This window comes from Myzus persicae, unplaced genomic scaffold, assembly GCF_001856785.1.
Source record: "Myzus persicae strain clone G006 unplaced genomic scaffold, MPER_G0061.0, whole genome shotgun sequence".
Taxonomy (NCBI): Eukaryota; Metazoa; Arthropoda; class Insecta; order Hemiptera; family Aphididae; genus Myzus; species Myzus persicae.
Genome location: NW_019104178.1, coordinates 484937 through 506842, shown reverse-complemented (window position 1 = coordinate 506842; position 21906 = coordinate 484937).

Here is a 21906-nt window from a genome sequence, read left to right as displayed (position 1 = left end):
TCGTTTATTTTTGTTGGAATAAAATAATTAATAGTACTTCTTTGAAAAATAAATGTTGAATAAATTTCAATGAAAATTATTTTTGTTAAAAAAATTATAATATTAATTACAATTTTATAAATCTAAAGTAATAACAGTAAACAAATATATACAAAGAAAACAAAATTAATATAAAAACGTTTGTATTTATATTTATAAATATAGTGAATAGTGATCGATCAAAGTTTAGAATAACATTTATTTAATATTACAATCTGTTGAATGTATTCAATATAAGTACCTACCTAGAAAAATAGATAATTATTATTTTGGGGGCTTTTACAATATTATATAAATAAAAAGTACATTTTTTTTAATTAGCTTATACATAAATCTAAAATCTAATCAATCTATTATTTATAATATGTGTGTATCATTTATTTAATTATTTATGTGCATATAACAACCCAGGGGCTGATAGACTAGGGTTGGCTAGACGAGTGCTGTGTCACACGGTGCTGGTTAAATGTGCAGTCTGCCATGTCTGCTGAAAATCTGACAATATGAAAGATTATTACTATTAATTTGCCATTGTAATACCGAGCCGAATTCTTCGTTCGTTTCCTTAATGACAGGATAAGACAATTGTAACGTCTTTTTAAAATAAATCAATGACCCGATGAATTTTCACTTTATGAAAAAAATATATAGTAGCTGTACATATTATATTATTTCCATAATTAAAACTTAAAATATAAAACAAACATTTCGATAGATAATGTTAATATATTCGTATCTTTCTTGAAATCGACTATACTACACCACAATATAATATTACAAGGAATGTTAACTTCCGTATAACGCACATAAATAATAAGTCACATACAATTAGAGACGAGCGACCTTGAAGTTGATGTTAGATTTTTTCACACTGTGGGGATTTTGGTGATATAGGTACATTCTCGGATGTCGTGAATTTCATGCCTGTGAAAAATTTCTTACACAAAATCACTTTTTATTAATCTTGATTTATATTTGAAATATTTTCTGTAACAGTTCTAATCGAGTTTTGAGTTATAAAAGTTAGACACAGAACTGTTACTACTGAAAAACTTGACAATGCAATTATTTATGAATTATATGAGCAAACAATTACCAACAAACAACTGTAAGGCATATTATATTATATTGTGCATTGAAAAAAAAGTATAAAAATTTCATATTATTGTGGTTCTTTAATTTATTGATGAATAACAGTTAATTGATAAACTACAGTCGTATTTTTTTTAAGGTCGGAAGAAACGGCTTTATTTCTTTTCTGTACTGCAAGTACAATAGTACAATAGGGCTCGTGATGTGACATTGGCACTGGGAAAGCGACAGTTAAGCAAAATCAATGACATAAAACATCGTTTACCTCACAGTTTAAGATAATTATTGACCCTTTTGCAACTCGATCTTACTCTTAATATTTATCTTGCGTATCACAGATGCTAAGTATTCAAATGTATACCCTGTGATTTTTAAACGTACTTAATTAAATATAATAATACACGAAACAGGCACTGAGATATTTGGCTGTCTGTATTTCTGTTTGTCTGTTATTCCGGGAAAGGCTTCACAACAGATGACAGATTTGTACAGCGTTTTACAGGTTTTGTATTATATACTCCTACTGCAGGTACAAAACGGAAAACGATAGATGAATGGAATTATTTTAACCCAGTTGGAGTCAGATAACACGGCTAGTAATAAATAAATTGAATTTTTATTTATTCAATTGTGATCTAATTAAAATTTAATATTTAAAACATTAAATAAAATGCCTTGTAATGGTGTGAACTACTGTAGATAAATTATAACAACACAATCTAACTATATATTATATAATGTTAAACTATTCAAGTAATGGAGTATAATATCCATAGGTATCGAACTTTTTCTTTTGAAAGATTAAAAAGTGTTTTTACTTAATAATTATGTTAAATTAAAATCAAAAATACAATCGAAAATCCACTAGAATATAATTACACTATCAGATCAACAGTATTTGTTACATAATCATATTATTTTTTTTTTACTGTAAATGTAATATAATAGAATACAATATTACATTTTAATTGGGTACGAACCCCTTTCATTTACTTGAAACCAAGTTTATCTTTAAACAATGCAGCGACCTAATAAACATTTCACCCTTCGTCAATTATGTAATGCAACAGAAATTAACTGCACCTCAACTGGAACATATTATGATATAACCTGAAACTCTATACAATTACACGATAATTCACATTTGTTGCTAGTGAAATGTAACCAGGTGCGGCCTGAATTATTTATTGAAAACAATTTCATTGGACCATAAAAAACATCTAAATGCTCAATCGTTTGTACTCTAATACAATATAATCATGGCACTGATAATTCGGATGAACATACTATTCCCAAGATTTAATAGTTATATATTATGTACTTCTAAATATAAAATTATTGTTAGGCTCTCGATTTATTTTTGTTATCTTTTAGGAAAAAAGTTATCGAGGCACACCTCAACCAATGCACTCAGTCTCAGTTAAAAGATTTATGAGGCGAAACGTGTTCAGAAGGGTATGATGGTGGGGGGAGCCTAATTACAACATCAGTTATTCAGGGAAGGAATCGTATTCATAATGGATAAGTTGTCCGTATATGCGGCGGCTTGAGCACGAATACTGCAGAATCTATATTGTAGTCATGTTATGGCCATAACGCAATGCCAACTGAAGGTTTCCCTTCAAATTCATCATGTATGCGGTAGGCGTTCCGAGCGTTTAATGTGGCGGAACAATCATATCATCATTATATAATATAATATTGTTATTATGTTTGACATCAAACGAGATGTACGCACAAATGAATATATGTAATATATCGTTACACAAATCAACATTCAAAGATTTCCTCTTACGCCTGTTAGCAGTCGACTTAATTATTGAACATTTAGGACCAATTAAACGATTGCTACGGACCGCTGATTTTGGACAAATATTTGAATTGCTTTGAAACGATATGCTGTGTTATTACTCATATTGTTAATACCTGATACATCAGATATTTACGTCTTAATTGGATACCACTCGAACGTTGAAACAATGCATATGTGTGTATGTAAATCGGGCAAGCCAGTCTTTTCATCAGCCCATCTAAGTCCTAAGATTCGTTTATATGGTTGACGAGATTGGGAGATAAAACTGAAGGTCCAAACTAGGTCTTTGTATAAATTATTTTAAAATTTTATTTTAAACTATTATTTTTTTTGATTGTATACGTAATGTTTCAAGATGGGGTAATAATGCTTTATCCTCTCAAGCCCACACTAACATAGAAGATAAAACCAATTTGGGACCGATTATACGATTGCTATTACGATGGCTTATTTGAGACAAATATTTGTATTTTTGTGAAGTGATTTACTGGATTATACCTCATATTATTGTTAATATCTACTAGTATATACATCAGAGAGCTACGTCTTAATTGGTTACCACACGAAACTATGCATATATGCGTGTACAAAAATTCACAAAACCAGTTTCATCAGGCTAGTGAGTCCCTAGACTAATTTATATGATGGGAGAGGAAGAAAATAAAGGTCCAAACTCAGCCTTTGTATACATTTTTAAATATGTTAATTTATAAAAGTTTCAAATTTGTTTGTAAATTAATATAAATGAATTTTTATCACTATGTTTTAAGAGGATGTCGGATCAATTTTTTTCACTCTCTCAGACTTACTCGCATCATAAATAAAATGCTTCTAAAATCGTTTCTTATGGTTTTTGTGAATTCGTTCGTAATACTGTGTGTAGGGCAAAATGTGTTATATTGTTGTTAAGTTGCCTAAGTCCGAGTTTGGCCGTATATCTCGTTGCCTCGGTAAAGTGTGTTTCGATTCGATTTCGTTGATGGTTGACCGTGGAAGATTGGTAAGATTTATTCCCAGAAAATTATACAAAAATGTTTGTTCTAGCTCGAGTAAAGCAAAATAATATGGTAACTCTAAATAAATTATATATATATTATAGCATATTGTATACTATGTATTATATTATTACGTTTGAAAGCAGTAAGAGACACGAGTTGAAAAAAAAACCGTCAAATACACACTGTATATTTTTTTATGGACTTTGGTTATTTTTAAGAAACAAATATATTGGATATTCCGTTGTGAATCAGAATATCACATAATATAATATGCACAGCCAATGATATCCAAGTCACCATCAACCACATTTTCATTTTACACTGAATGTCGAATATACCACAACATCAGAACAAGTCCCAACCTACCCGAATCATTAGCCAAAATATTTCACAACCATCCTCAGTCCATAGCCAACATCATAAAAATCATCACAGCCACCTATCTTAAAACCAAAATTAATTAAAAATCAATAATTATAATAAGTAAATAATACAATATGCAATTTATAAAATTATTTGTAAACACAATAGTAGATTTTTCTGAAGGCATTTTATCAATAATAATAATAATAATAATAATGTATATATATTTTTATATTCTTTAAATATTTGAAATATAGATTAGGTTATTTGAAACATCCAGTAATTATTGACCATAACTTCAACAATGAAATATGCAATATTGACTTATTATGTTTTAATAATACTATAAATAAGAAGCCTATACATATATAATATTAGATTTTCAGTTTTCGATACGTTTACAATTGTTTCTATTTTTTCATACACAATAAAGTATGTTATAGTAATTGGAAATTTTAAATTCTAATCTACCCATTTAATATTGCCTTATTGCTGAATATTGTTTATTATAATATGGTATATTCTAAAATAATTCAATGTTTAAAAATCTATACTGGTTCGTTATTTCTGCAATACCTACAACTTAATAGAAATACGACTTTTTTCCGAATGATTTTTTGTAGTTTTTTTTACTAGAAAACTTATTAGAAAAATGGAGGAGTGCATTAAAAAGCGAATTCTTTATTGAAAAACAATAGTTTCATCACTACTCTTACAAACTAAAATATGACCAGTACTGATTGTTTTTTGAACTGTAAACCAACATCAACAAAGATCTCCAACGGAAAATTCACTATTTTAATTAACAACTAACCGTCAAGAAAATACAAGTTAGAATAAACTATTACTATCATAGACATTTTTACGTTTCATCATTTTAAAAATAAAATTAGTGTATTGAAATGTGTGTTCATGTGTTGAGTGTGTCAAGACATTAATTTATGAAATGATAGGATAAGTGTTTTCAACTAGTTAATCATTGATTTGAATAGAATAATTTGATTGAATAAAATAATCACTTTATAACCAAATTGTGTTTCTTTTATAATAATAAATAACATACATTCCATTAAAATGATGATTATTCTTCATGATACATACCTAACCTATTAACTCACAGTACACTATTTTGTTGAAACTTTACGAGAAAGAAATAAAAACTAACATTATATTTTGTTTCAGTATAACAAAATAGTATATAATTGTAAAATGTTCGACCTAATTTGGGAAATAGTTAAACAACTCACATTGATTGAAATAATAAATAAACAATTTAATTGTTTTAATTGAAAATTATCGTTTGCAAGCCACCCAATAGCGTTTTAAACCAATGCAGTACAAATAAAAATTGGAGAGCTCACTGTGCTGTATAGTAGGTGTCAAGTGTAGTAATAGTCTTTGCAAAGGTTACTGTAATGGATTCCTTAAATTTGAATTCAATGTTAAATTATACAAAAAACGATTTTTATTGGATACTGTCTATCATCAAATATTTCTTATGATATTTAATTATATTTAATTATAATTTAGAAATGTATTTTTCAGATATAATTTCATTTGAACTACATAACAAAATAAGCGAAATCGTTATTTTTCATTTTAATATCCAATTTTGAAGACATTTGTAGCTGAAAAGTACATAAAAAATTGTGAATTATGTCTTTTTGGGTTTCTAATACATAAAATTATCAGAAATTTTTCGAATGCGTGGTTTGTAATTTTTAAAAATGTTAAAATATTGCAAAATATTGAACTTGAAACTGTTATAAAAAAAAATAAGGAATACATATCTCCAAAATTTTTAATTTTCTTATGGAAAAACTTAGGTGGGACCTAGTATTTAATTTTTTAACTTTTTACCGAAACTAAATTAAATCTTAACGAAAAAAAAACAACCGTAAAAGTTTGAAAAATTTAAATGTCTATAGATAGTTATAAATTATTCCTAAAAATGTCATTAATCATTATTATATACATGTTATAACAGAAACATATGACTTATCTGACATATGATATATAATATTTGTCATATATTTCTGTTACACTCAGTACACATACAAAGATAATTTACTTGATTATGGAATATTTCAAGTTACTACTATTTATGTTTTAAGAAATATACGTGATAAATCATTAACAATTGTTTGAACTTTGAATGTCGTTATAACTTTAATCACGAATAAAAATGCATGTATTTATTCCAAACTTTTTATTCAAATTTCAGTAAAAAAAAAACTTATGAGGAATCCCGCAATACATTAACAAACATGAAGTTGAGAGAATGTTATGTTATTTTGTAATAGTAATTTAAGGTTTTGGTGGTTTTAACAAATTATTTTAGTATTTTAACCTGAAACATTTACACAAAAATTGTAAATGTGCATTATTGTTATTTTTTAATTGAGGTAGAACAAATTACGACAGAGCATTTGTTAAAAGTTAAAGATTTTTCACTCACAAACAAAAATGTAATTACTGTACATAAATCAAAAATAAACAAAAAATAGTACACAATTTCAAATGTTTATTTAAAGTAGTACAAGAAGTTCCAAAATCTTTTGAAAACTGTATCATATTGCTTCTAGATGCCAATTTATAAACATTCGGTGAAAATTTAAATTTTCCTTAGTCATTTATGTTTGAACAAAATAACAAATTTAATATATTGGTTAAACATGGTTTTCCTTTACTTTGTTTGTCTCGGTTATTTTGAAAAAACTGGGAATTTATTTATACCCCCCCCCAAAAAAAAAGTATTGATATTTAAGATCCAATTAAAGTTAGAGATTGAAGTATTTTAACTGCTCTAAAAGTGATGATAGACATACACAAAAAAATAAAAACATATTCAATACATTTATTAATCCACTCTTAATCCAAAATTAAAAAAGTATTTATTCAAATTTTCAAATTAACGAGTAAGTTGTATTGTCATTATATATTTATATTTTTTGAATTCATATAATTAAATTAGAAGTTTTTCCATAATTATAACTAGGTAGTTATGATTAATAATTATTTTATTTAAAAATAAAATGCTCTAACTCATTACAACGACAGACATAATATTATTACTGGGTCACTTATTTGAAATTGTATATTGTGTTATGTCTAGACGGTTTTCTCAGAATTTCTTTGAGCATAAATAGATTAAAAACCTGTCATAACTCAAGTTCCTAATTAAAAACAATATTTTTTTATAAAATCGATTTCAATATAGAAAAATAGTGTTTTTATTTTTAGGGATTTTAACAGTTGACTTTTAAATATAAAAATTTCAATTTTACCGATATTTAAATTTGTATAAACTCTTAAACTCAAGTATCATTTATTCATTTGGTACAGGCAACTTATAAATCATAATTATACACGATTTTAAGCGTCAAATCAAATGATTGAGAAACTAGAAATTTCCAAGATTATGTAAATAAGTACTGTGACAATTTATTTGGTGTGATAAAATGTCCAGAATAATATTAAATATATAAGTATATTTAAACTTCGAATATTTAATATACACGGGTGGGTACTAATGTATTATGTCAGTTGAGTTAAAAAAGTAATTGCTTTTTCGTAAGCTCCAATATTCTTAATTAAAATAACTAATACATTTTGTTGTTTTTTAAATTAACGTAGTTAACCAAACAATTTTTTTAGAATACTATTCGGAATTATTGGAACTTTAAATCATATATCTGAATCTATTTGAAATCTTTAGCAAAAAAATAAGTTGAATATTTAGTAAATAATTTTATATCCCAAAAGATAGGTACTTAAGAGGATGTTTCATTCGCACGCTTGGTGTCCATCTTACTAACACAAAACATAGACAGTTGTACGTTAAAAAGATTCCATTTTAGTGGGCTATTTTTAATATTAGACATTTAATACTTGGAAATATGATTTTTTACATGATTAACAAAACTTTAATAACTTTCAAACTAATCAATAAATAGTGTTAACAGTCATAATTTTCATACTAAATAGGTAGGTATAATAAAATTGCTTATACACCTAAGTTGCTAGTTTACTGGTACTAATCAAACCTATTTGAAAATATTTCAAGAAAACTAAATACCTCCTTCGAATCTCCAAACCCACGAATTAAAATTCACTCAGTTACACAATTTACCTTTCCTTAATCACACGCAGTCTTATACCAATGTTGCGTTATTTTCTGTTAATCAATTTCAATTACAGTGTTGTAGTGTAAAAATCCAAATGTTACAAGTTACTGCATACACAAAGAATTATTTATTCATTTATTTTTCGTTTAAATTATGTTTAGGGAAGGAATCTAATCTATTAAATGCCAAGCATAAAGTAAAATACGACTGTTTTGAGTGCAAATTGTTTCATTAATATTTCCATCAACTAACTTATAGAGTTTTGCCGATTTCATACATTGTTTAATCGTTATCTACAGAAATTAAAAGGTCAACGGTAACCTTCACGGATATTTGTCTTTTATTAAAAACAGATTTATTATTTTTCACTTATTCCTTCGTGTACAAATGCTGAATATTATAGTTATCTATATTAAATATTTATCTGTCAAACTTGTATTAGTATTATTATAATAATTATTATGCTACATTTTATATTAAAAAATCAAAAAACTAAAATTCATGAAGGTGAAATGGAAAACATTTTTAAATTCTAAATTTTTATATTCACCAAAATGTAGCATTTTTTTTTATGTTGAGGAGGCTATAAAATTTTTTTTGTGTACAAGAATTACACAAAATGTAAATATGAATGATCGTATTAAACTAAAAATTTAAAAATGTACACGTTTTTTAAATTAGGTATAAACATATATTTTAGTCCGTGATGCCATACATTATATTGTGATAAATGTATATTTATTTAATGTTTGTCAGTTGATTAGAAATTGTTTACTTTGATAAAGTATACATTATATTATAATATAATATGAACTAGTATATTGTTGGGTACAAAGTTATTAATTATCTACATAAATGCTCAAAATATTATGTTGGAATGTTGATATATTTTATAATTGTGTATATTGTTTGACAATACCCGTGAATGTAACATGGTAGGAATTCCTACGAGAATATCGAAAAGTGTACGGTTATCAATTTATATTAATTATTAATCATGAGTATGTTTCAAATGGCATATTTAAATATCATATATTCATATTTTTAATCAAAATATAAATACATAATTAAGTTGCATCTAAACGATAAACAAAATAAGTTGTATATTTCTTATAATACCTAGTATTAGCACTTTATGGTACTCACAATAATTATAAAAACGAATAAAGAATTTACACCAAGAAAATAATCATGATTTATGTAAACTTGAAAAATTCAAATGTTAAGTTGAAACAAAAAAAAAATTAGTTCATTATTGATAACTAGCAAATTATAACATCCATGTGGTGCTTATTACGTCAGTCATTCGTTAGAATAAGAGTTATTTGGTGGTAATAGAGTAAGTAGCATATTTTTAAGGGAAGAGTATGAAATGTTTGTACATTTTCACCTATTTTATTTACCTTTCCTCCTTAAAAAAAAAATTGGTTTAAATCAGATAAGTAGGTACTTCTCAATAAAACCACTGTGTTTGTATAATGTAAGTAGTTATAGGTACGTGTATAAATGCACAGAGTCCACAGTGTGTATTGTACACATCAAAATAAATAATAAGATAATATTTAAACATTCACATTTACCAATAAGTATTATAATTTGTCGTTTAGAAAATTCCGATACGTTTACAAATCCATTAGTTATTTTTTGTTATTATTGTTAAATAATTATTTTTATTACAATAGATATCACCAAAGGATAATTTAAAATAAGACATTTCGCCAATACTCATTATAAACGAAATGTGATAAAAATAAAAATAAATGTTTAATTGCATAACATATTTTCTAAATTATACATGTGTACACATGTACATATTATGACGTAATAAATGTGACTTGTTTATTTTAAAAAATGAAAAAAGTGAGGAAAAAGTTTAATGTTTCTTTATTATTACTGAATGATTATATCTATCGGAATTTTTACAGATTATTCTGTAAATGTAAGTAATTATTACAGTATCTAGACATTTAAATGGTCAATTAATGTAAGGTGACTTCGTCTGGACGTCAAGTCGTTACTTCCAATATGCGGCATTATAAACGATGGTCGTTATAGGTGATATCTACTATACATTATACATTATATGTGTCGTGGTTGCTGATGAGAGTCTTCTCTCCAAGATAAAATAATATTCGACCGCTCAGTGGGTTTACTTTAGTAACGAAAATCACAAAACAGTATAATACAATGTATTTCAATTTTATATTTGCGAAAAAGTGTGCATCATGATATACAATAAATTATCTTAGTTATGTTTATGTATACTCCTAGAATAAGCAGAATTCGAGATATTTTTATTATTTCTATCTATAGTACTTAAAAATAATAATATTTATAGTTTAAAAATAACGTACGTGTGGTTTCTCAATTTAAAAAAATGCCTCCCTCTCGCACGATACATCCAAATCGCTCCAATACAACCCCCTTTTATTACATCACTATTTAGAGTTAACGTAATGTTCATACCTACTAAATATCATAAAAATGTAACAAGAAAAAGTGTAAGAGACCAAATCAATTAATAATAATAGATAAATTATAATATCATTTTGGAACGATTCACATCCACTTGATTTACTGACTAATATTTTTTTAGTATGGATACTGTGGCCATGTTACAACAAATTATATTTTTCAATTAAATTCCTTATTATATAAAAAAAAATACTTTTAAAAATATACAGTTTAAATGTTTTTTTTTTTTTATTTCCAAGAACAAACACGTCAATACGACCCTCTGTGAATTCCCGTTAATATTTTTTTTCTCGGGAAAGAATGTTCTTGGGGATTCCCGGGAGTGCAAACCTCAACTATATGTTTTAGTTCTGTGAAATAATGTTCAAACATCCTCTAAAAGATGTCTACTTATTTAACATGTTCTATTAATGTATTGATTAACTATTATTCAGATTTATAAATTGATAGCCGGTGACTGGCTGTGGAAATCAAAACAAAGTAAAAAATAATAAGACAGTTCCATACTTGTATTTTGGTATTTTTTTCATAGTATTTTGAAATACCAAAAGTATAATATATTAATATAATATTTACAGTAGGTGTTTAGATAGTACATTTGTTTTACAATACTTACTTGTTTTTCTGTTTATATTTTTTTTTTTTGAAAATGTGTATTACTTATGTATTACTTACATCCCATAATATAAGTTACACTATAAATATTTAAAATGTGTATATATAATATGGACATAGGTATATAAATTTCCATAAATTGGATGTAAAATTTACATAATTCGGACTGCGTCAAAGGAATAAATACATTTTACCGTTACTACAATGCTCGGAAGCATGTAGAATATGAAATATTTGATGCAGTAAGAGAATTGAATTAGATTGAAAATCAAACACAAATTGGCTACCAAAATTCAAACTTTTTAAGTTACCGAAGTTATATGAATAATCGTAATAATATGATAAAAACATGATTATAATAACTAGTAACGGCCATTGCAAGCTATTTGTTTTGGGCATCTTGCAGTATTCACGCACATTGGCAAATTATTTTATTACATTGTTTGGACATTTCAAAAGGCCTACACTTATGTTATCGCGTAATCATTTGGGGTTTTATGGTGAAACTCATTATTAAGTATAGATTGAGCCTAACTGCAATGGAATAGTTTGAACAAACGTCCACCTGAGACCTGAGCTCTCGATACCTATTTACAAATCGATAGAATTAATCTCGAATGACCGACGACTGTGCAAACAAAAACGTAGATTAAAAAAAGATATATATACCTAGGTATTTAAAATGTATATAGGTCACTTCTGAAGAACGAATTGTTGAACATTAAAATGCATCAGCAAGTGCGTTTACCGACGCTTTTGAAAACTTCTGGACATTTTCAATTTTACGTGCTGAATGCACCCATGATTCATTTTACCACCAAAAGAGACACAGAAATTGAAAACTGAATCATTATTTTGACTACTTATCGTGTACACGAACAGAAAAAAAAAATTCATTATACAATTAAAATATGCAACCCTTTGCTCAGCTAAACTGATTGTTTTCTTTTTAATTAGAGGTGACTTGATACATAATATTAATAAATAATTTTTTTTTTTTATTCTTTAATATTCATTATTTTATAAATATACTTATTTAAATGACACACAATATTAAAGTCACAAGACTAAATAAGAATTAAATTGTATCATTTCTTTGTATACCTACATGAATGCTTAAAACACATAAAAAAATACAATAATTTTAAAAAGTTTCTATTTAGAATGCAATTTTTCATTTAGATTATTTGTGTCCAACCACAGTGAAATCATGAATTTATCATAACCTAGTGATATATCAGTGATATGTATCCCTATACATTAGGGATGATGTGTATGAATAATTATATTATACAACACGTAAGCATAAAACCGTGTAATCAATATTATCAGTCATAACATAAATATTGCAATCGGTTTTAGTATACGATAGGTATTCATTGATTATTAAAATATGTGTCTAGATTAAAGCATAATAATATTATAATCATAGATAAGTGATTTTATTATATTGTTTTGATAGTAAATAAATACAAAATAAAATTTAAATTAAAAAAGCACTTGGGGTATTTTGACCCACAAAATATGTTGAACCATTTTCATTTAAATTCTCCTATAACGATGTTTTTCTTCTAAGTGACACATAAAAAGGAAAAATGTTAATTATAAAATTATTTGTGGAAAATATTTTTTTTTGTTTTTGTTAATTCTCCAAATGTAATTTACCTAGTACCTAGCGAGATCATTTTTTAATTTACAACTCAAAATGTGAGTGTAACCATTATGTGCCTAACATATGGGTATGTCATTATGTTTTAAAAAATATATTCAAATTTAATGCACCCGACGATGTTGAATTAATTTAAATATTAAAACGTTGTTGGTTAAAAAGGTGGATAAGTTGGTATAAAGCTGGACTGGTGTACGGTTGCTATTTAACCTCAACTCGATTATTATATTAAATGCAGCACAATTTTAAATTGAATTATAATAAATTATATAATATTGTTATTTATTTAGTATTCAGTTATCTGAAATTCCATTTAGCCATTAAATTTAATAACAACACTACGTCTTCACTGATACCTAAAATATTACGATCTCACTTTGTACCTAAATAGTCTATCCATGACGCCGTGTTATCATTTCGTTGTTAATAAAATATGTTAAATAAAAATAAAAAAACTTTACGATATATTATTATTAGTTATTGAAAGATGACTTTTTATTTGTAAGGAAAAAACTATTGCTATAATAAAATAATTAACATGGATAATTGCATTTTTACTTCGGTCTCAATAATTGATACACTCGACATTTTTATCGCTACTTCTTCCAAAAACAGTGTTTACATCAAAAATAACATTATAAAAACGGCATTGGCAAACCAATTTGTTCATTTATTGACCCTGAGTATTACTACGTAAATATAATGTTATATCTGACATTGCAGTTGTGCAAGTACGAATTATTTCCGTACTTGATTCTAGACCAACTATATTCTGCAGAATCATATTTTTTATAAATGGAATTTATTTACTATTAATTATTGTTATATTATTGTTATATTATTGTTATATTATTCTTATTGTTTGTTTTACTTTAGAGTAAATATCATTGGCATGCAATTATTCAGGACCGTTGGCCTCATATATTATACTCTAGTTATAATTATTAAGAAAGTGAAATATATGGAAGTTTAATCGGTCAATAGTTGGGATACACTTTAAAAGCAATTACTGAGTTACAATTATTTGTTGGCTTGAAAAACGATTTTGAGGGAAGCTAAGCTTAAATTGAAATTATCAAGATTCTATAAAAGACGGATGACTCACAAATGACATTTTCAAAATCTTGATAAATTAAAAATAAAACCCCAAAAAATATAAAATCTGTGTTTAATTGTCAATCGATGATTTAACAGTACAAATACATAATATCATTGATCGCGATTGATTGTCTCGTAAATTAATACACGCACAATTATTTCAAAATTATTTCTCACTTACATTTAAGTCAGACATTAATGTTTTTCTTTGCAATACAGTCAAAAGCATACTATTATTCTTGTATGTTTTTGTAGTATTGTATACACCGTTGTGGAATTTGGTTTACAGGTATTTATTTAATTTATTTATTATATATTATAACTTATAAGTAGGGCCCGGATTTTTATGCAAATGCATATTCTTCTACATTTGACGTATAATAATTCTGATTAAATATCTTGACATTTCGTAAAACGTAGATTCTACTGTTAATTTTTTATTTTGCATATTTTTGCATATTTGCATCAAAATGCATAATAATTGCATATTTCGGGGTAATTACATAAAATGTGCATATTTAATAAATACTTGATAAAATATTTTAAATTTTACTCAAAGTTTGATATACATGCCGATTTTGCCCGATCGCCGACGTTCCTGACAAATGTAATTCGACCGAATAAAACAAAATATTTTATAAAAGGGAATTCCGTGACAGACAAAGGTATAGACGCATTATAGACGTTATCTTATAGATAAATATATATATATATATATATCATAATCTGATTTCTGGGACATGCGATTAAGCTAACATAATATTAAAGTAATATTAGTTACTGGCTGTTGTTCGTCGGTGTAGTGTGTACAGTGTACGGTATATTTTGTTTAAAAAATCTAACTAGTGACTTTTATTTTTATATAATGCCTAAAGTAAATAATGCTTCCCGGTACGTAAATGAATATCCAACCATATTTAAAACAGACGGAAATATTTTATTTTGCAATTTTTGTTGTATAAATGTGTCATGTAATAGAAAGTCTCAAGTGGTACAACATTTAGAAACTGCAAAACATATATCGAATCGCAGATTGAAAGAAGAAAAGACCACTCAACCTTTCATAAAAAAAACATTTAATCAGGTCAGAACTAATAATCAAAATACAAATGAGTTTAACAAAGATTTATGTAATTTTATGGTGGCTAACGATATTTCACTTTTTAAATTAAACAATCCACAGTTTAAATTGTTTTTTGAAAAATATCTGAAATTCAAATTACCAGATGAATCTACCCTTCGAAAGAACTATTCACCTTTATGCTATGATGAAGTTTTATGTAAAATTAGGAATGAAATAGGGAATAGTCCAATTTGGGTTTCCATCGATGAGACAATTGATGTACAGGGACGATATGTTGCTAGTGTCATAATTGGGAAATTATCATCTGAAGAATGTACAAAACCAATTGTTTTAACGGTTGAGCAATTACAAAAGGCAAATTTTCAAACAATTTCCCAATTATTTAATGACTCCATGAACATTTTATGGCCCGAAAAAATATTTTATGAAAAAGTATTGTTGTATGTAACAGATGCTGCTCCGTACATGGTTAAATCTGGCGAAGCTCTTAAAGTATTTTACCCTAAATTAATTCATGTAACGTGCATGGCTCATGGACTACACAGAGTAGCTGAAGTCATAAGAGAAAAATATCAAAATGTCGATCGATTAATTTCAAATACTAAAAAGATATTTTTAAAAGCACCTTCACGTGTAAATACTTTCAAAGAAATGTATCCCAATTTGAGTTTACCTCCACAACCAATTTTAACTCGTTGGGGTACATGGCTTGAAGCAGCAATTTATTATGGGAAATATTTCAATGAGGTAAAATGTGTTATTAACACTTTAAACCAAAATGAAGCGAAGTGTATTGAAAACGCACGTAGTTTATTTCATAATAAAGAGTTGAAAAATGAGCTTGCCGTTATTACAACACACTTTCAGTGTTTAATAGATACAATAACAAAACTAGAGAAATCGAATGTTACTTTAAGAAATAGTTTATTGCTCATAGAAAATATTAAAATTAAATTCGAAGAAGGAGGGCCAGGAATAGATTTCGCTAGATCTAAATTTAAAAATGTGTTGTCAAAAAATCGTGGATATTTAACATTGAAAAAAATCGATGGTATAATCAACAGCGAGGTAACTGAATGTGATGAAGACGAGGAACTGTCAGTTGAAGATTTATCGAGTTTTAAATATGCACCAATTGTATCTTGTGACGTGGAAAGAAGTTTTTCCAAGTACAAAAGTATGCTTCGAGATAATCGTAGGAGTTTTCAATTCGAAAACTTGAAATCCATATTTATTACTTCATGCTGGTACTCATCCAATAATAATAATTTAATATAAATAGTAATACTTTAATTAATTTATAACACTTTTATACTTACACAATGTCATTAAAAATTTTATTTTGCATTTTTTTATTAATAAACCATTTTTATACATAATATATTGTTAATTTGTAAAAAAAAATCATTTTGCATATTTTTTGCATATTTATGATATGAATCTGCATATTTTATAGATTTTTATTGCATATAAATCCGGGCCCTACTTATAAGTAATAAGTAGGTAATAAATGTTATAGCCTAAAATCGTTTTAAAAGTAAACATTTTAACGTTGCAGACCGACTGCAATAGATTAAAACTAAATACTTGCACTTGAATATTAATAATTATACGGGACTTCTACATGAATCATGAGTGTATTTGCAATGTGCATCAGACGATTTAGAGGGGCAGATTTTGATAAACTACCACGACTAATGGGTAAGTATAGAAACGTCCCTGAGACCTGGTATTACCCGGAACTTGGGAGTTGAGCCACTGCAATAATCGTGGTGCGTCATCAATACGACCAACTAACAAACCCAAGATGAAGCCGAGATCAAATGATTTACGCCTCTGATACCTATAATAGCTCAAGTTTGAAAATCTGATTAACGTCTTTAACTGTACATCAGTTTCGACATTTTCAACCTCAATCCACCAAAACCTAGCCACCTATTTTCAACCCTGGGTACCTACGGAGTGTATCGATTGAAGCATGTTTAAAAAAAAGGACAAACTGTAGTAGCCGTACAGGGATTAGAGTCTATGTGTTAGACTTTCAAATCGTTTCGCTCAACCCGATGCAGGATAAAGTTTCGTTAATAACCAACAATTATTTAAATTGTAATCGTAATATATTTACAATCTATGATAATTTTTTGCATTTGAAAAAAAGGTTTTGAATTTTTAGCAAAGTTTGACTAAAATAGAGCTAAATTGTTATCACCATCAATGTTTGCTGTTCTTGCCTATCAATTTTCTTTTTTTTCTTTATATGTTTTTGCACTTAGGTAAATAACTGAGAAACTACTTCAAAGTGCAATCTAGATAACATTTCCTACCTTCAAAGGTGCTACATAAAACTTTTTTAGCTTTTTTTACCCTAAAAAGTGTAAATAGAGAAAAAATACTATTTTAAAATAAATATATGGCTCAAAATCTAAAAAAAACAACAATTCATATGTTTCATAAAGCACTTACAGCATTTTTTATTTAAGTTTTCAAATGTTAAGTACTAGATAAGAAATTGTATTCGAAATATATATATCAAATATAGTCAGTAGTTATTTATAACTTAAGAGTAATTAATGTATCAATATATTTTCAAGAGAATTTTATAAATATGAACAAAATATTAATTACAAGCTTCCCTATAAGTCGTTTTTACAGCAGTTTAAAATATTTCAAAATATGTATTATGCACATATTTTTTATACACATTTTAATTCAAATATTTAAGAAATTAGATATATCAACGATAAATAGTTATTTTAGTTATTATAATTTAAAAAATATTAACGGTAGTGACTTTTGACATTTGTTGCTATTATATTTATTATTATTTTCTAAACAAAATGAATTTAAAAAAAAATTACAGTCAGATCGTTCGTTATATAGCTAGATAAAAATATTTTTAGTTATTTGTTCAACAAACCTATTCACACCGTTATACGGTAAGTGGTATTGAATTTGAAGTTAATACAAATAGCCAGAGGAATAAGAAATAATAATATTATAGTAATTAATAGTTATTGAGTAATAATATATTAGATGTTTTTAGAAAATAATTGTTTAACATACCTTTAACGAATATAAAAATAATCAACTTACAACACAAAACATATTAAATATACCTCTATTATATAATATACTTGAGATCAGAGACTTTTACATTGTCTCCGGTGATAATCGTTTTTGTTATTCAATGATGCGTCATTGAATTTAAAATGAAACTCATTCATAACAGTGACCAACTAAATTACGATTTTCTCTTAAAACCTTAGATTCAGAATAGTGTATTTTACGTTTTTTTTTTTAGATTCGAATATCATTGAAAATCACTGAGTTCGAAAGTTTGAAGTTTAAAATTGGTCTATTGAAAGTGTTTTTATTTGATTTCACGAGTCTGATATTGAAATTAATACTTATTTGTACTCTCTGTGAATTTAATTATCCACTATGGTACTATAATATTATTCATCAATACTCTATATAAATTGTCAGCTTGGATTAGAATCAAATTTACAAATATGGTTGTTGCTTACATTTTAACATCTCACACAAATGAGATGAATTAGCGTGTCAGCGTGCAGAGTTAGTCCTCGTATTTTAAGAAAAATGTGGAGAAGAGTAAAGATTATTTAAGATTTATTGGCAACATAATTTTTAATTTAATCGATAATGTATAAGAACGCTTGAATTTCTTGAATGTTTTTTAGCAATTCCACCAGGAATACTAAGTGTACAATAGGCTTACAAACCTGACTGTAATCTTTATAATATAAACCCTAATCTGATTGTAGTTCGCCAAATGAAAAGCCTCGAGTGTTCTACAATAATTTATTGTTTATATTATTATTATTATTATTATTGCTTTTTTTTATTAGGAATAATAGCTTTGAATACTAGGTCATTTGCCTACATTTAAATTAAATGTAATAGGTCTTGTTTTAATTTTTAACTTAATTTGACTTAATTTTAAAAACCTTATTAAGATAAACTAAGATATTAAGACAAAATTACAATTAGTTTAAATTTTTCTTATAAGGTTACAAGTCATGCAATATCTTAAGCAACATATGCATTTGTTGTCTCCGTCTTACACACGTATACAAATCTCACCTCATATACGGTTCTTTTTAAATAATTCGTTATCAACACCAACATAAATCCTTAAGAGGACGCTATCCATGCGTTTGTTGTCTCCGCTTTATAAACTTGCAACATGACACATTTTTGTTTTCTATTTTCAATTGTGTGCTTTTTGTTTTTATATTTTTTTTTATTTAACTTTTTTTTTTTTTTTATTTTTTTTTTTTTTTTTTTTTTTTTTTTTTTTTTTTTTTTTTTTATTTTTATATGTTTATTTTTAATATTTTTTATTATATATTTTCTTTTTTTTTTTTTTAATTATAATTTTTAATTTATTTATTTTTATTTTTTTTTTTTTTTTTATTTTTATTTGTTTATTTTTTTTTAATATTAAAACTAATAGCACACTTTTGAAATTAGTTAACAAAAATGTGTCATGTTGCAAGTTTATAAAGCGGAGACAACAAACGCATGGATAGCGTCCTCTTAAGGATTTATGTTGGTGTTGATAACGAATTATTTAAAAAGAACCGTATATGAGGTGAGATTTGTATTTTGTTCCCCGAGTGAAATATTATTCGACGTGCGGTTTAATATGTGACATGATGTGGCAAATTTCAAACAATGTAGGACAATGTGAAGCACAATGTGTTTAATTGTAAGAGCCAAGAGGTTCATCGCATTGGCTACAGCATGGTTTTTTCGTGGAATTTTATAAGTTAAATGTGTATGAGAGAATTGTGCCCGATTCTTAATCTAATGTCTCTAATGTTCCTTTATTGTCTGTGGCGTGATGAAATATAATATAAGGCGGAGTTCGAAATTTAATTATTCAAGTTAATTAGTGGCTAGTTCTCGAGTAATTTTTCCAAAACTGCTTCCTATAATATCTTGATAGTGTTTATGATTTTTTTTTATATATGCGTTTTGCGAGTGCTTATAAGTTATAGCTTATAATAAATCGGCTTTTTTATTTCCTGTAACGTCCGTGGAGACCAAATTTGATGGTTTTAAGAGTCATATAGACAGTCCAGTGTGTATAGAGAGATTTGATGGTTCGAGAAGTAAATAAGCACTCAGAGGATCACTAATAATAAGAATTTTGTTTTCCGTCGTTATAGTATACTAGCATAAATCAATTGTTCTTGCTTGCTCGAGTCTCCACTGTGATTATGCTGGGTTTTTTGTTGAGAGCGTAAAGGGTTAAAGGGTTGCCGAAGTGGCTCTTAAGTTTAGATCCTCCAATTCTATTTTTTGATAAACATCGGTATATATTTGAAGAAAGTCACTTAATTTAGTATTTACCTATAATTTCACCAAAGTTTAATATAATCATTCATCATGAAGTGCTATTTTTGTTGAAAAGGAGTTGAACAGTGAGTTGATTCTATTGAATCTTTGCTAGAGATATCATGATTACAACACAGAGTTCTAATAAATGGAATAGATATCTCGTCGTTGAGAAGGCAGTTTGAGTTATTTCATAGTTTCTTGTATGTGTTTATATTACACTCGTTTAATTATGATTAGTGAAATAATCAATACAGTTTGAACATTTAATTATTATGCTCATACAGCCACATCTCCCGCGTGTATTAACTATTGGTAGGTACGTACCTCCTAGGTGTACTATACATATTCAATTATTTATTAATTGTATATGTACTACGGAATAAATTAATGTTTCTGTTTTACCAATGACTACGTATGGCTACGTCTGTCTTTTAAAATCCACTTGGTACTTTAACGAATTGTTCATAGAGTGTAAATTATTATTATAGAAGGGAAATATTACTGAAATATATTTTATCAATTTTCCCAATAGCAAATGATTTCCCCCTTAAGTGTAACGTAGCAATTATAACTTCTAAAAATAATTGTATGTTAATAATGTTTTATAATATTTTATTCATACCATATATTATAACCTAACGATTTTATCATACTTTTGGAAATCAGTTAACTACTAATATACTTACAACGTTACAATATTTATTGATTAATTATTATTTTTATAAATAGATCTTATATATTATAATGTAATATATACTTGTTATTAAGCTTCAATTTATGAGTTATTTTCTTCTACAGTTTAAAAAAAGTAATTGCATTCATGATGATGAAAATAATAGTTTGTAATAAAAATTTAATAATCTAAAACTATATTAAATACTATGCTCATTCAAGTTTTAAAAAAAAAATGTTTGAATACTATATTTTTAATGATAAAATCATGATTTGTACAACATATAGGATTACCTATATCTTCATTTTATCAGAAAAATGTTGTTTATAGTAAAATAATTAATTCAATATTTGTAATCAAAAATGAAACATTATTTCGTTGTACATATACATAATATATTCCTTACAAAATTGTAAGAATTTCAATGGTTCTGATATTTTTACATTATGTTTAACACTACCCTCAGAATAAGTTAATAACCATATTTAGTATT